General features: G+C 48.0%; 1 protein-coding gene across 4 annotated transcripts in view; it reads left to right on the top strand.

Annotated features, from left to right (window-relative positions):
• RFFL (ring finger and FYVE like domain containing E3 ubiquitin protein ligase) overlaps positions 1 to 16,301 on the top strand; it is a 799,537-nt gene that overhangs the window by 621,988 nt on the left and 161,248 nt on the right. The window lies entirely within an intron of this gene.

Here is a 16,301-nt window from a genome sequence, read left to right as displayed (position 1 = left end):
TTACTAGATCCTCTCCTACTGTATGTGAATATAACTAGGCAAGTTGGCCACTTTACTGTGCAACGGTTGTACCAAACATGTCATTCTCGTTGTATTGGGTCAAGCAAGACCAAACGACCTGGCTGTGGGACAGAGGCTATGAACCTTTATCCCCATGTTCACAGATGGTCTTTTTTTCACCATTGAGAAATATCGCGGCACGTTGGGAAAACCTGCCTCTCAGGGGCAGAGTTGCATTTTAATCAGTTGCCTCTAAGTGTTGTCATAGGTCAAGGGATCAATAGGTGACGTGTAGCCAGATTTCAAGTTCCATTGGTCTTTATTATAACCCAAAACTAAGCGATTTCGTTTCACTGACATCGACGGGAACAGAAACTAATAAATCCGAGATCATTCTAGTGCGGTGGGCCTTTGTCCTTCCCTCTCTCCCTTATGCTCCATCCTCCTGGCAGTGAATACACAGTCACTCAGTCTGGAGGTGTTTTAAGTGTCCCACACTGATTTCTGAGATGTCCTTCTCGGGCTGTCACTTGTCTATTTCTCCTCTTAGATACTTTTGGCATCATTATATTATATATATATATATTTATTTTTCTGAGGCTTGTGGAATCTGCTTAGATCACATGCTTTGCATAGGCCGACATCTAGTGGAAGCGGCGGAGTATTACAGTTTGTTTTTCGAAACTCTAAAATGGGCGTCGACACAGGGCGTGCCAGTAATACTATCCCTAGTGTGACGTCCACTGTACCCGTGATACCTCACGCGTGTAGGACCCTCAGATTGGTTTTTTCCGCCATACTTGTCGGAAGCATTGCGCGGAGTTTGCAAAAATATTATATCATTTCCCCGTTCTCCCACTTTCATGTCGAGACATCGAAGATCGAGGCCGGTCCAGAGAACAAACAACTGTCGAGAGCTGCACGATGGACTCTGGGCCTCGGAAGGCCTCTGGCCTCGGCTCGGGCCTTGGAAGGCCTCTGGCCTCGGCCCTCCAAGTAGGGAGAGTTGGGGGTGGAAACATACTCTACACTCTTATTTTTCCTACACACACTAGCCTGCAGCCACAGGGTGCGTATGGAGGTGCCCCATTTAAATTTTGCCCCAAGTGCAACTGCAAGTACCCTGGGGTTGACAAACACGCCACCTGTAACCTCTGCTTGCTGAGGGATCACCCTGAGGCGAACTGCACAGCGTGTAACCGGTTCAAGGCTAAAACACTAAAGGACCGCTCGACCAAACGTTGGGCCCACCACGCCAGGCAACTCGAGGCCATGGAAGCAGAGGGCGTCTTCAGTGATGGCAGCGACGCCGTACTTTCGGACGGCGAGGGCAAAGAGGTGTTGAAAGACGCCCAAGCGCAAGTCTCCGACCTCGGAAGGTTGTCCGACAGGGCAGTTATGGGGAACACACCCGGCGACATGAGCGCTACCCACACCACTTCTACACCTAAACACTCGAAGTCCAACTGAGACTCGACAAGCGTGTCAAGTTCTCGGAAAGAGGCACGAAGAGAGCGGTCCACCGAACCGGTGTCTTCTGGCCGTTCCCGGTCAAGATCGTCGCACGACATGAGGCAACCGTCCACAGTTGCCAAAGGTGCCTCACTCACCAAAGTCACGGAGGTACGCTCGTCGGAAGACGAATATGACCTCCAGCCCCAGGCCGCACACCAGAAGTCCGCTCTGGCAGACCGTTTGGCGGCTGCTTCCGAGTCCCGACGTGATCACTCAAACGAAAGGGACACTACCCCCGAATCTCAACGCCAGGCCTCGGAAAGCTCACAGAGGGTGAAAACATCAGGGAAACACTCTTCTACTCATGGAGCAGGGGGTAAACAGCAGAAGAAACCTTCTCACCCTTCTTCTGCACCACAGACACATAAGGACAGTTCAAAGTCTTCAGATAAGCATACATCCAAGACGACTGTCCAGGCCCCTAGGTCCAAACAAGGAATAGAAGGGGAACCCTCTCAGGTAAGGGTCATTCCTAGCTCCAAAAAATGGGCCATTGAAGATATAGACTGGGTAATGACTAGAATGTCCTCCCTAGCTGACTTCTGCTTCCTCACCTATACCCCGGACAGTGCTGCTCCTTAAGGATCCAGGGACCTTCAGCCCCCTACTAAGCAACCTCGGGTTGAGACTCCAACTCAGGGACTGATTTTAGGCCCTTTTTACGTACAGCCTTACACTCAGTATGGTGAGGATCCACAACAGTACGATGAGGATCCAGACTTGGTAAAGTTGGATGACCAAACTGGGGTGGACTATTATGGGGATGACGAGGGCCAAGAGGGGGAGGAAGATGACGTCACAGAAGTCTACAGGATAGACTCTCCTGTTCACAAAGAACCTCAGTTTACCGACTCTCCAGGAGACAACCAGCCCCTCCTAAATGAGTTCTTGGCTAGAGTGGCGGAGCACTTCCGCATACACACTCAGGGGGCACAGGAGGAGAGGGACTTTGCAGAAGACCTAGTGGGAGAGAAGAGACCCATTGCCCAAGCCATTCCAATTCTCAAGTCAATCCAACAGATAATTGATCCTTCCCTTCTTACTCCTAACCTCACCAGGGCCGTAAACCCCAGAATCGAGAAACTCTTCAGGGCCGCCCAGTCAGACCCACTTTACATAAGGGGTCAACTGAAGCCCGACTCCTTGCTAGTTACTAACACCAGAAAGAGGGCGGGGACACCTCTATCATCATCTGAGGCCCCCAGACAAGGAGAGCAAGAGAATTTACGGGTTTGGAAAGGAAGGTAGCCCCCACTTCCGCTTACCAGACAAGGATTGCCAACACCACCACTCTGCTGGCAAGTTACAATTGCCACCAGTGGGAGCAAGTAGCTGCCCTCATTGACTCCGCACCGGAACCACTAAAGGGTCAGTTGGCCCAGGTCGCGTCGGAGGGGAGAGCCGTGTCCGGTTGCATCCTTAAAGCAACCTTTGATGCCACAGATAACGCGGGCAGGCTCATAGCAGAGAGCACGGTCATTAAGAGGCATGCTTGGTTAAGACAGTCGGGTTTAAACCCGAGACACAAGCATCCCTAATTGACATGCCGGTGGAACCGAATCTCCTATTTGGCAAAGCGGTTGAGGACGCATTAAAAACTGCCAAAGACGAGTATGATACTCTGAAATCCCTGGGACAGTTGACCAACAAGCCCCCTAATCAAAGAGGCAATGGTAATTTTCGTCACCCACGCGGCCAAAATTCACAAAGGGGCTCCAATTATACACAGGGGCAGGGTACATCATGGGGTAACAACCAGCAGACTACCCAAAGTTATGGCAGAGGAAACAAAAGGGGCCGTGGTAGAGGTAGAGGCAGCCCCGGCAGAGGCGGCACGCCTCCCGCAAAACAGTGGCGCTGCGCTCAGGGTCCCTTCTCACGCATCCCCAGTAGGGGGACGCATTTCCAATTTCACCCAAGCTTGGGAGGGGATCACATCAGACAGATGGGTGCTGTCCACAGTGTATGCAGGATACTGCATAGTACTGCTCGAGCATCCCCGAAACCACCCTCCATGTCAAAAGATACATTCCTTGGACCACCAAAAGATCGTCCTCTAGGAGATCGTCAATCTTCTAGCAAAGGATGCGATAGAACTCGTCCCGGGCAACCAGGTAAACAAGGGTATTTATTCAACTTACTGCCTTGTGCTAAAGAAAGATTTGACAATGCGCCCAGTATTAGACTTACGCCCTGGATTCAAGTATGTCAAGCCCCAAAAGTTTCGCATGACTACTCTCCAAGAGGTAATCCCCCTCCCAAAAAAGGGGGATTACATGGCAACATTGGATATGAAAGATGCCTATTTTCATATTGCCATGTTCCCAGCGCACAGAAGATTCTTGCGCTTTAAGGTGGACAGTCAGCACTACCAGTTCAAGGTGCTGCCCTTCGGTATAGCTCGGCTCCAAGGGTATTCACCAAGGTACAGGCAGTGGCGGCGGCACACCTGCGCAGGGAGACAATCTCGGTGTACCCTTACCTGGACGACTGGCTCATCACGGGGGAGACCCCCAGTAATTTGCAGGTCAAACATTCAAAGAACGATCGACCTCCTCTTCGAATTGGGTTTCTCCATAAACGAGAAAAAATCAAGTCTGGTGCCAAGCACCTCCAAACAGTTCCTAGGAGCTGTCTTAAACACTCAAGAGGGGTTGTCCTTTCCATCAGAGGAAAGAATTCGTAATCTACTACTGCAAATTCCTCTATACCAGCCCGGTCACCAGATAAGGGTGCGCAAAGCGATGCGTTTGCTAGGCATGATGGCGTCATGTATTTACCTGGTCCCCCACGCGTGCCTGTGCATGCGACCCATGCAAGAATGGTTGGCGAAACAGTGGTCTCAGGCAAGTGGTCAGTGGGACGATCTAGTGGTCGTTTCGCCAACACTTGTACAAAGTCTTCACTGGTGGACAAGAGAGAACCTGTCAAAGGGGAAACCCTTTTACGATCCAGAAGTACAGGCTGTAGTCACAACAGACGCATCCCTGTCAGGGTGGGGAGCACACCTCCTTCACCACACAGCTCAGGGTCTCTGGTCTCACACAGTAGCCAAGAATCATATCAATCTGCTAGAGATTCTGGCTGGATTCAGAGCGCTTCAAGCGTTTGAGCCCCACCTGTTGAACCTGTCAGTGCAGATCAGGACAGCACAACAGCGATGTTTTACCTAAACAAACAGGGAGGGACTCGTTTGCCAAATTTGTCCAAGCTTGCCCAGAATATTTGGATATGGGCACTCAGACGGAACATTTACCTGTCATCTAAACATGTTCCAGGGGATCTCAATTCGTAAGCGGATGCTTTGAGCAGAGATCCCCTCCCAGAAGAACACGAATGGTGTCTACTCAGAGAAGTTGTAGAAGACATCTTCTCACAGTGGGGTTTCCCCACTAAAGACCTATTCGCCGCAAGCGAAAACAGGCAATGCCCAGGATTCGCATCCAGGTTCCCTCAGCCAGACTCCAAGGGGAACGCCCTGTGGATGAACTGGTCAGGAATGTTTGCCTACGCTTTTCCACTAACCCCTCTCATGAGGAAGGTGGTCAACAAGATGCACAGGGAATCGATGACGCTCTTCCTAGTTGCTCCCATGTGGGCGAGGCAACCGTGGTTCCCACACATACGCAAACTAGCGGTGTGCGAACCCATCAGACTCCCGTGCTGGTACAACCTACTGTCCCAGCACCAAGGTCAAACAGTACATCCTCAACCCAGCTCTATCAACCTGGCAGAATGGCTCCTGAAGTCATAGAGTTTGAAATCTCAACTTACCACAGAGATGTGTGGACATCCTAAAGAATCTAGGAAACCTAACGTGATGCACTGTAACTTTGATAAATGGAAAAGATTTGTTATCTGGTGCCAGAATAAGCAAATCAACCCGGTTGATTGCACTCCTTCCAATATTGTCACATACATGCTCCACCTGCTGGATGCAGGGTTGGTATTTAACTCACTCAAGGTACACCTGGCAGCGCTGTCAGCCTACACCACCTCCCACAACAAGGTTTTGTGGTGGAAGGTACCAGTGGTTAAAGCCTTCATGGAAGGGGTGAAGAGACTCCACCCTCCAATTTCAAACCCACCACCTGGATGGGACCTTAATGTGGTGCTTGCTAAGCTCATGGGCCCACCCTTTGAACCCATGCATAAAGCCAGTCTCAAACACCTGACCTATAAAACTGCCTTCTTAGTAGCCATTACATCCGTAAGAAGGGTCTGTGAAATTCAGGCTCTGTCAGTGCAGTATCCTTTCTTTACTGTTCATAAGGATAAACTGGTTCTACGAACACACCCTAGGTTCTCACCTAAGTTCATTTCTAAATTCTACATTAACCAGTCCATTTAGCTTCCGGCCTTCTTCCAAGAACCCAAAAGCTCTGCTGAGGTGAGGTGCACTCTTGATGCTCTCTCTTCTGACCTTCCCCTCTCTGTCCCTCTCTCCACTCCCCTCTCCTGGAGTGATCACTTTCTCCTATCCTCCCACCTCACCTTCCCTACCCCTCATGCAAAGCCACCTTCATCACTACCACCCTCCTTCGCGGTCATCCGACCCATGAAGCGCGTGTCAGTTGAGGCTTCGGCTGCCACCTTCTCACCCCCCCCTCCCCCTTCGGCTGACTCCCACCCTGACACAGCCCTCTCCACTCTGCTATATCTGATACTCTTGATATCCTTGCCCCTGTCATGAGAATCCGCCTGAAGCCCAAAGCCAAATGTAACTCCTGGTATGACTCGGATCTTGTCACCCTAAAACGCAAGTGCAGGGTGGAAGAGAGGAAATGGCGTGCTTCATGCTCATCCTCCGACAAACTGGCCTGCCGCCTGCTCCAAAGGCAATACCGGCTCTCCGTTCTCACCAAGAAGAGAGCCCTTATCCAAGCCCGCATCTCCGCGGCATCTAACAATTCGACTGAACTCTTTAAAATCTGCAAGCAGCTTGCCAACCCTGCTTCAGTCTCTACCTCTCCTGTCCCCTCCCAGGCCCTCTGCACGGCACTGGCCTCTCACTTCATTTCAAAAACTCAGGACATCCTGTCCTCACTCTCCTTTTATCACCTCCCCCCCTCTATTCCCTGCTCTTCCTGTGGCCCTTCTGCAGCCACCCCTCCTCCCTCCTTCTCTGCCTTCCCCTTTTTTCTGCTGACGAGGTTTCCAGATTAGTCCGATCTATGAAAGTCTCATCAAAACAGGTCCCCCCTGTTCCTCCAAAACTATCAAGGACCACATCGACTCCCTGGCTCCTGCCCCGGCTGACTTCTGCAATCACTACTTCGCCTCTGGAGTCTTCCATTGCCGACTTAAGCACTCCCTTGTGCACCCTCTTCTTAAGAAACCCTCTTCCGACCCCTCCTGCCCGGCTAACTATCGCCCAATCTCCATCACTCCCTTCCTGGGCAAGCTCCTGGAGAAACTGGCCATCTCCCAGCTTAATCTCCATGCTGAATCTGTTGGTAGTCTTCAGGACCATCAGTCTGGCTTCAGAGCCGCCAGAAGCACGGAAACCGCTCTCCTGAACATCCGTGAGGACCTGCTCTCGAACCTTGACTCTAACATTCCGTGTGTTCTCATTTTGCTCGATCTCTCTTCTGCCTTTGATACTGTCAACCATGCCATCCTGCTCAACCATCTCCGTGATAACCTGTGTATCAGTGTTCAGGCCCTGGCGTGGCTGACCTCTTTCCTCTCCAATCGACCCTCCCAGGTCCAACTGGGGTCCTTCCTCTCTGACATCTTTTTCTCTACCTGTGGTGTCCCCCAGGGATCTAACCTCTCTCCCTGGCTGTTTAACCAATATCTGGCACTCCTTGCCCACCGCAACGCCGATCTCTGCCCCAACTTTCAGTGCTATGCGGATGATACCCAGCTCATTTTCAGGCTACCCTCAGCCTCCTCCTCTCCTTCCCTCATCTCTGACTGTCTTTCTGCTATCCCGGAATGGTGTGCCGCCAATGACCTCTGCCTTAATGCCAGTAAGACTGAGATTCTACCCATCGGCACACCCACTCCCTCCTTCCCTACAGCTCTCTGGCCGGCCTCTCTTGGCCCTCTTCCTGCTCCTACCTGCAAGGCAAAAAACCTCGGGGTCATCTTCGACTCCACACTCTCCTTCTCTCCTCACATATCTGATGTTTCTAAGAAGTCACACTACCAGCTGCACTTCCTCAGAGGTATCCTTCCCTTCTCCTTCCCCCAGAAGCTCACTGTCTCCAGAGCCCTGGTTCTCTCGAAGCTGGACTACTGTAACAGCCTCTATCTAAATCTCCCTGCCTCTACTCTCCGCCCTCTGCAACTCATCCAGAACAGGACTGCGAGACTTGTCCTTGGCCTCTAGTCCAAGGACTGTATCTCTCCAGGACTGAAATGGCTACCCTGGCTCCCAGTGGCTGCGAGGATTAAGTTCAAAACCCTCTGCATTGTCCACAAGGCCTTCTGGGGCCTGGGGCCAAAATACCTTCAACTCTCTCTTCCTAAATATCTTCCTTCTCGAGCTCTTCGCTCATCCGCCTCCAACTCCCTCAGGGTCAGCCGCTTCTCCAAGCAACGAGTTGGGGGTAGATCTCTCTCCGCAGCAGAGGCCTCTGGAACAGCCTTCCTGCCTCCCTGAAACTTGAGAAGAACCATCTCTGGTTCCGGAAGCACCTCAAAACCTTCCTCTTTGCTTCAGCTTTCTCTCCCACTCTCCCCTGCTAATTACTGAAAATGCACTGAATCTGCAACTTGGCCACTTACCAATCTCGGTCCTTGGCCCAGCAACTCTCCCCTGCACTGCCTCCCTGGCAACCCATGCACTGCGGGACTGTCTCTGTATCCCTACAGCCCCCCCCCCCTTCCCAGCACTTGTCTGCACTTACCTTGCACTTACCGCCAGCTGGCCCTTATTATTTATCTTGTTTTACTAACCCTGTATTGCACTTTCCTCTCTCCCTTTCCCCCTTGCACCTTTCCCTTCCCCTCTACCCATGCACTTGCGCGATCTGAACGACACCTGGCCTAGTAGGATCGTTGCCTGTCTCCCCTTGTCCCCCCCCCCTCCCTGCCTCGTCGCGCCTTGAAACACTTGTGTATAGGCGCGTTACAAATGCCATATCATATCATACATAGATGTGCGAAGAGTGGTTCTCTACTATGTAGACAAGACCAGGCCGCTAAGAAAAACAGACCAACTGTTTGTCTCCGTAGCTACAGGCAGAGAAGGAGATCGCGCCTCTAAAGGTGCCATCTCCAAGTGGATAGTCAATTGTATCCAGCTACGTTACTCCCTTTCTGAAAAGACTCTGCCTTTTACGTCAAGAGCCCAGTCTACAAGAGGCATTGGGGCCACTCTGGCTTTCATTACCTCTTGACACCATTTACAAAGCAGCTACATGGAGCTCTATACACACTTTTACTCAGAACTACTGCATTGACACTCATTCCAAGACACATACTCAAGTGGCACAAGCGGTTCTAAGACATTTATTTGCTCATGACCCTTCTCACATCCCACCTCCTTCTAACACTGCTCGCTAATCTATGCACAGCATGTGATCTAAGCAGATTCCACAAGCCTCAGAAGGGATACATTACTCACCGTAATCGTATTTCTGATGCTTGTATCTGCTTAGATTCACATGCGCCCACCCTTCCTCCCCTCTGAGAGAAGGCGCATGGATGCTTGTAGTCTTATCTTTCTATCTGTTTGGATAATCTTTACTCGCGCTACTCCTCATGCTACTTCATGTCAGAAAAATACAATCTGAGGGTCCTACACGCGTGAGGGGTCATGGGTACAGTGGACGTCACACTAGGGATAGTATTAATGGCACGCCCTGTGTCGATGCCCATTTTCGAGTTTCAAAAAACAAACTGTAATACTCTGCAGCTTCCACTAGATGTCGGCCTATGCACAGCATGTGAATCTAAGCAGATACAAGCATCAGAAATACTTTTTCTTTTTTTAATGTATTGTTCTTAGAAATACACTTAAACCTTTCACAGTAACTGAATACCTTTTCCCAACTCCCACACTTCTTCTGACTCTTTGCCCTTTTTATATATCCAAGAAAGCCAGCCTGATGGCTTTGTATTTGCATGATTACCTTCCTACAGCAGACCTATTAGACCTCCAGCATCGTGTAAGTGGAAAGAAGGAACTGGTGGTACTCTGGCTCCATCCAAAAAGGGATGGTGGGACGGGTGGGGCAGTGTTGGGCAGGGGCATGGCAGGTCAGTGCTTGACCTTTTGATTACAATGTTCAATGTCACTTTTTGCATTGTGTATAGACTAGACATTGACACATCTCTCAAGTTGTGACAGCATCTTGGCAAAGGCCCGAGGCCCAGGGGATTTAACCTAGACAACTGGCATTCATCCTACTGTTCTCATGGTCACAGCATAGATGTATTTACAACAAGGCCGGCAGGTTGCTAGAGAAGCAGCATTTTATTGCAGTTTATTTCTAATTTACTGTTGTCATTTTTTAAATATAAATCCAATTTTGTATCTCCGTGTCAGGCTGATCCACAACACTGCAAGTAATTAAGAGCAGTTAGCAGTCATTTCAGTCTGACAGCTGAAGTGTTTGATGGCCAAACTTCTATATATGCTTGAAATTCACAAAAGCTTTATTGTTAGGGTGACTTTTGTTTTAAAGGGAAAAAAAAGTGATTCAGTTACGCAACTCTCACAGACAGATATAAAGCTTGTTCGTCATTCTTATCTTCCCAAAATGCTCTTTAATATGCAAAACAGCCAAAACCTCATTGGTTTTATTGGTGCCAATTCACATTATCTTTGGCGCGAGCCGGCCATTCAGTTCCAAGGCCATTACTTCTAAGGCTTGGACCTGTCCAAGCCTGTCCCAGCCGCATCCCTGCCGCCTGCCAGGAACGCTGCATCTCCAAACTGAGGATCTCATTTTATGGATGCAATATTGTCAAAGGTACTGTTTTGGGAATCCCTGCATACACTCTAATGCCAATGCTACCCTGAACAGAGTTATTACTGGCTTCAGCCCTGCATCTGGCTAGTTCCTGATGCTAGCATAAGTACATTGCTTGATTGACATTGCAAACCTTGCTAATCATGTCACATGCTTGCCTACTATGCTGTCATTGTCTATTATCTGCATTCACTGCTGGCATTATACTAGCATAAAACTGCCCCTACCCGACTCTCAAAGACTGCATTGTCACTGCCCTGCCACTATTTGACCTGTCTACAAACACTCTATGCACTCGCTGTCTGTGTTTCCAGGCCTAATAAGCCAAAGTCTAATCTACCTATTGTGATCTATTCTTGAGCACCCTGTGCACTTGTTTACTGGGTCACAGGCCCACTCAGTTAAGTCGAATCCGCCCACCCCGATTGTTTTTAGAGCATTCTTTGCACCTACTCAGCCAGAGCTAAACCTGGCCTATTGTGATTTGTCTCAGTGCCCTTGTGCCCTTGCATACTGTGCTTTCAAGCTTAGTCGGCCAAAATCGAATCTGCCTATTTTTGATTTGTCTTAGTGCATTCTGCGCACCTGCATACTGTGTACTCAAGCTTACTTAGCCAAAGTCAAATCTACCTATTGTGTCTTAGTGCATTCTGTGCACTTGCATACTGTGTTTTCAAGCTCACCTAGCTAATATCGAATCTGCCTATTTTGATTTGTCTTAGTGCACTCTGTGCACCTGCATACTGTGTTATCAAACGTACTCGGCCAAAGCCGAATCTGCCTATTGTGACCTATTTTAGAGCACACTGTGCATTTGCATACTGTGTCACAGGTTCACTCAGCCAAAATCGAACTTGCCTATTGTGATGTGCCTTATAGTACTCAGTGCACGTGCATATTGTGTCACAGATCCTTGAGCTATAAGTTGAACTTGCTCACTGCGACCCGCTCTCCACCATTAATATTCCAGGCCACTGCACATCATTTATCCTTATGCTAGTTACCACTTCTCAACTGCTCTTCAGCGTCATAGCCTACCCCAACTATACCCTCCCAGCTGTGAAGAATTAATTCCCTCCTACCTCCCCCAGCATGGCACCTACGCCTTGCAGTCTGTCCTACTTCAACCACCAATCCACAGCAGTTTATACTACGACCCCTTGTACTACGGACATTAGAAACCTCAAACTACGAAGTAGACTCCCTAAAATCCACAAACCTCTTACCAGATCGCTACCACCTTCCAATAAGAAAACTAATTGCTGCCACATTACGAAACATACCAGTGCCAAACGGCCCACATCCCTACCTAATTGCCGTACATCCGATGCTCACACCTCTACACTCATCCCCTCCAATAGCCCTACCTCTACCGCAATCAAAGAAGACTATCACCCACTCAAAGGTGCCCTCCTCAACGCAAGGTCCCTGGTGGCTCATGCCATCGATATAGCCGACCTAATCTTAGAAAATAGCCTAGATTTCCTAGCCATAACCGAATCATGGTACACAAGGCAGCAGGACCTGCACTCACACTATCTATCACTGCAGGATATGCCATTCTCAGACATGGCCCCCGAGGCGGTGGAATAGCCATCATATCTAAAGAGAGCCTGTCTGAGATTAGTAGCCCCACACAGCCTGCAAACATGCGAATCCCTTACTATCAAGCTTCCACTTAAGAACTCCCAATCACTTACCATGAATGTAGTTTCCAGACCCCCTAGGCCTCTTGGCACCTTTGAAGAGGATCTGCAAAACTTAATTGCCAATAATCTCAAACCCACCTCACAAGTACTACTGCTTGGTGATTTTAACTTAGGCCTAAATGATCCCTCAGACAAACAGGCCCTGCAAATAGCAAACTCCCTGCTTGCATTAGGCTTAACACAAAAGGTGGACGCTCCCACCCATATCAAGGGTAGAACCCTGGACTGGGTAGCCGACCATAACTGCATAGCGAACATTACCTCAATTTCTACCCTATCTTGGACTGACCACTTCCTTGTGTCCCTGACACTATACACTACTAGACAGAAACTCATAGCGCCCCAAGTCGCGCCATCCTGTCTGACCAGATTAAAAAAGAATATAACAGTGGACACTGTGATCCCTATTATTCTACCCACCCTAAACTCTCTGCCAGAAAGCCTGGATCCAAGCACCTTGGCGCAAGAATATAACCAGATCATGCTCTCCACCTTGGACAAAGTCGCCCCTCTCAAACTAAGAGCTAGTAAAGCCAAACTACACCTCAATACGTGGTTCACTCCACAACTAAAGGACTTGCGACTATTAAAAAGTGAAACTGACTGGCGCCTTTGCCCCTCTCTGGAGAACAAAAAGAAGCTAGCGTCCACTGCATCTCACTATAAAAAAGAAATTTGCCAGGCAAAAAGAAACTCCTACAATGGATAGCCAACTCCAATTCTAGTATGAGAGAATTATTCACAATCCTAAAAGAGCTAGAGTCCCCTATCTCTCCACCCGACATCTACATCAAAGATGAGAACTGGTACTGAGATACAACAAGCATTAACCAACAAAATCAATACTCTCCAAACTAAAATAAAAAATAAGACTCTCTAAATTTATCTCAACCCACTCAACTACCAACTAATGCCACCATCCCTGACCCTAATACTACATTCAGTTTCACTAAAACAACAACCCTTGAAGTGGAAAAAACTATCCTCTCGCTCAAACCATCCAATTGCAGAGGAGATATTTGCCCAGTGCACATTATAAAAGAGGCTGCGAGAGACCTCTCCCCTTTCATCTCCAAACTGATCAATGCTTCCTTTGCCTCCGGCACTGTCCCATCCAATCTCCAACAATCATGGGTGCTCCCGCTTCTCAATAAGCAAACCCTAGTCCCACTTATCGCTACCAACTACCGCCCTATCACAACGGTACCATTTGTACTCAAAATTTTAGATGAAATTGCATATTTACAGATTCAAAAACATCTCGAACAGCAAATCTCCTAGGGGTCCGACAATCAGGATTCCGACCACTACACAGGACGGAAACTGCATTAATAGATCTGAAGTCTCAGATCGATGAGTTGAGAGGTCAAGGAAAAACAGCACTATTGCTGTTACTTGATCTTTCAGCTGCATTTGACCTGGTCGTTCATAAGGTCCTCTGTAAGCATCTTGAGTCAGAAGCCCATTTCTCCATAGGCGCTGTCAAGTGGATAGAATCATTCTTGAGTGACAGAACAAGTAGAGTATTCTCACCATCCGCTACTGCCGATCCCACCCCCATTCTGTGTGGGGTCCCTCAGGGCTCCTGTGTCCCCCCCACCCTCTACAACATATTCACCAAGCCACTGTTTGATGATCTGGACCTTCTGGGTGTCACCTATACCAACTACGCAGATGACACTTAGATTCTCCTCCCACTTTCTGGGGATCATGGTAGGGACCTGGCGTTGGTGAAGAGAATCTATCTCATCATTCAGGCATGGATGGCCACTCACGGCCTATGCCTGAATGACGACAAGACAGAGCTGATAATCCTCGGCTCCCCCTCCAACATTTCCAAACTAGGCCATAAATATGCTTCCTTCAATATTGACGGTAATAATATCAGTGTCTCCAAGGAGGTCAAAACACTGGGTTTCTACCTTGACGCCACTATGTCCTTTACTAAACAACTAAATTCTCTGGCCTCTACTACAGCCTACACATGTAAGCCAATTAGAGCAGGTAGACCTTTCCTTTCTAACGATAGTTGCCTTATACTTGCCAGAGCATTAATTCTATCAAGACAAGACTACTGTAACGCCCTCTACAGCAGTGCCAATAAAACCATCATCCAAAAACTCCAAATACTACAAAATAATGCCATTAGAGCAGCATTAGGCGTCAACAAAAGAGTGCATATCTCTGCATTCAGATGCCATCACAAATGGCTATCTACCAATAACAAAATACAACTAAAAATTGCCTGCCTGACACATAAAGCTCTACACAATGTCGCACTGAGATACCTTATTGACAGAATATCTAGAAGATCTTCGAGTAGACCGTCTAGAACCATCAATACCAATTGCTTGGTAGTACCTAGATTCAAAACCTCAAAGATCGGCGGCAACAGCTTCCCTGTGAAGGCCGCCAAACTTTGGAATTCCCTGCCACATAAGTTAAGAGCTGACCTCCCCTACTCCTTCTTCAGAAAGAATCTAATCACCCACCTCAATCTGACTGAGAACTATCTCCCTAGGATACTCTGGTACACTAGTACGATTGGCTGCTAGACTGTAAATTCTGTAAATTATGTTCATCCTTGTACCAAGCTGTAATTAACTCTGCCACCTGCAAAATTTATTGACATACTGTATATTGTATTATTTCTTGTGTATTGTGGTTATTTGCATATTGTCTGTACATTTTGTAACTTGTAAGCTTCGCATATCCTTGTTGCGCCCTGCTACTCCCGGTTCTGGTGCGCCCTATAAATTCAATAAACAAACAAACAATACAAAAATACACTGTGTTAAGCAAACTTGTATATTCAAATACACGCCACATGCGTTTTTAAAACCGAAAAGTAAAGGTTCAAAATGATGCATCATTTTATAATATTGAGCTCATGCCTATGATTAAGTCAACCACAGAGTTCCCACAGGTGGCACTGAATGATGTTCAGAAATAAGCACTAATTTCTGTGAGGGTCTAGGAGTAAGATACAGACACAAAGATGGCATGTTGGTTGACAAAGACATTTATTAACAATAACAACCGAAATGGGGGGGGTTGGAGGAAATCCTGTTTAGCCCTCCTGCTAAGAGGGGTTTCCCTGCCTCAACAAAACTAGCTGATGCAACTCTGTGTCAGAATGTCCAAAGTAAAGTTTGCCGTCCTGTGTCCAATCCTAACCTGTCCTTCACATGCTAAACGCAATAGAACGTGAAAAGGGAAATGTATCTTTGACTGCTGACCTGCAGCCCGGCTTTGCAGTTACAAACCAAAATTCCAAAAGAGTGTCAAAAACAAACAAAAGTTCCACAAGACTTAAAGGGTTGTCTTCCTTTCCTGAGGGTCTTTCCAGCTTTATCCAACTCTGTATCTGTGTGTTTAACAGATGAAAAAAAGCGTATTTATCTTTCCTTGATAGACCTGACTCCCAGGTCCTGCAATACGGAAGAATGGCCTGGTCATTTGGGTCTACACAGCCGAGTGCTAAATTAAACCCCAAATTCTCGAGTTTCACTATCGAGGGCAGTTGTATTGAAGTGCTAGACAGAGTTAAACTCTTGGTGTCCTCTTTGAGTCCTCCCTTTGTGATGACGCCCAGGTTGATGGCACAATTAAAAGTCACAGTATCATTTGAGACTACTGAGGTTAGTCAAACCTTCTGTATCTGCAAAACATTTCAAAACCCTGGTGAGGGCAACAATCATGCCCAGACTGGACTATTGTAATGCACTCCTGAGCGGTGCCAGCAAAAATGTAATCTGCAAACTTCAGATGTTGCAGACAGACGCAGTTCGTATGGTCAATGTACCTAGAACGGAGCATAGCTCTGCTTGTAGGAAAGAACTCCATGGCTGCCGTGGCGTCCAGAATCTGCTTTAAGATAAACACCCTTGACCATAAATGTTTCTGTGGGTCGACTCTTTATTACCTTAAAGGGAGTCTTACACAACCTACTCCCTGTAGGACCACACAGTCTTGTAGCACCTCATGCCTAATATGTCCCAGAGCAAAATAATAAGTAAAGGGGAGCGGCCGCTCTTTACCTGTCCAAGCAGCTATTGCCTGAAACAGCCCCTGCTGGCTGTCTTGCGTAAAGAAAGGAATTTGTTTGCATTTCGGAAACTACTAAAAACCGCTTTGTTTGATCAGCAGG

This window comes from Ambystoma mexicanum, chromosome 9, assembly GCF_040938575.1.
Source record: "Ambystoma mexicanum isolate Mex_15411 chromosome 9, UKY_AmexF1_1, whole genome shotgun sequence".
Lineage (NCBI taxonomy): Eukaryota > Metazoa > Chordata > Amphibia > Caudata > Ambystomatidae > Ambystoma > Ambystoma mexicanum.
This window is presented reverse-complemented; position numbering and strand designations above follow the sequence as displayed.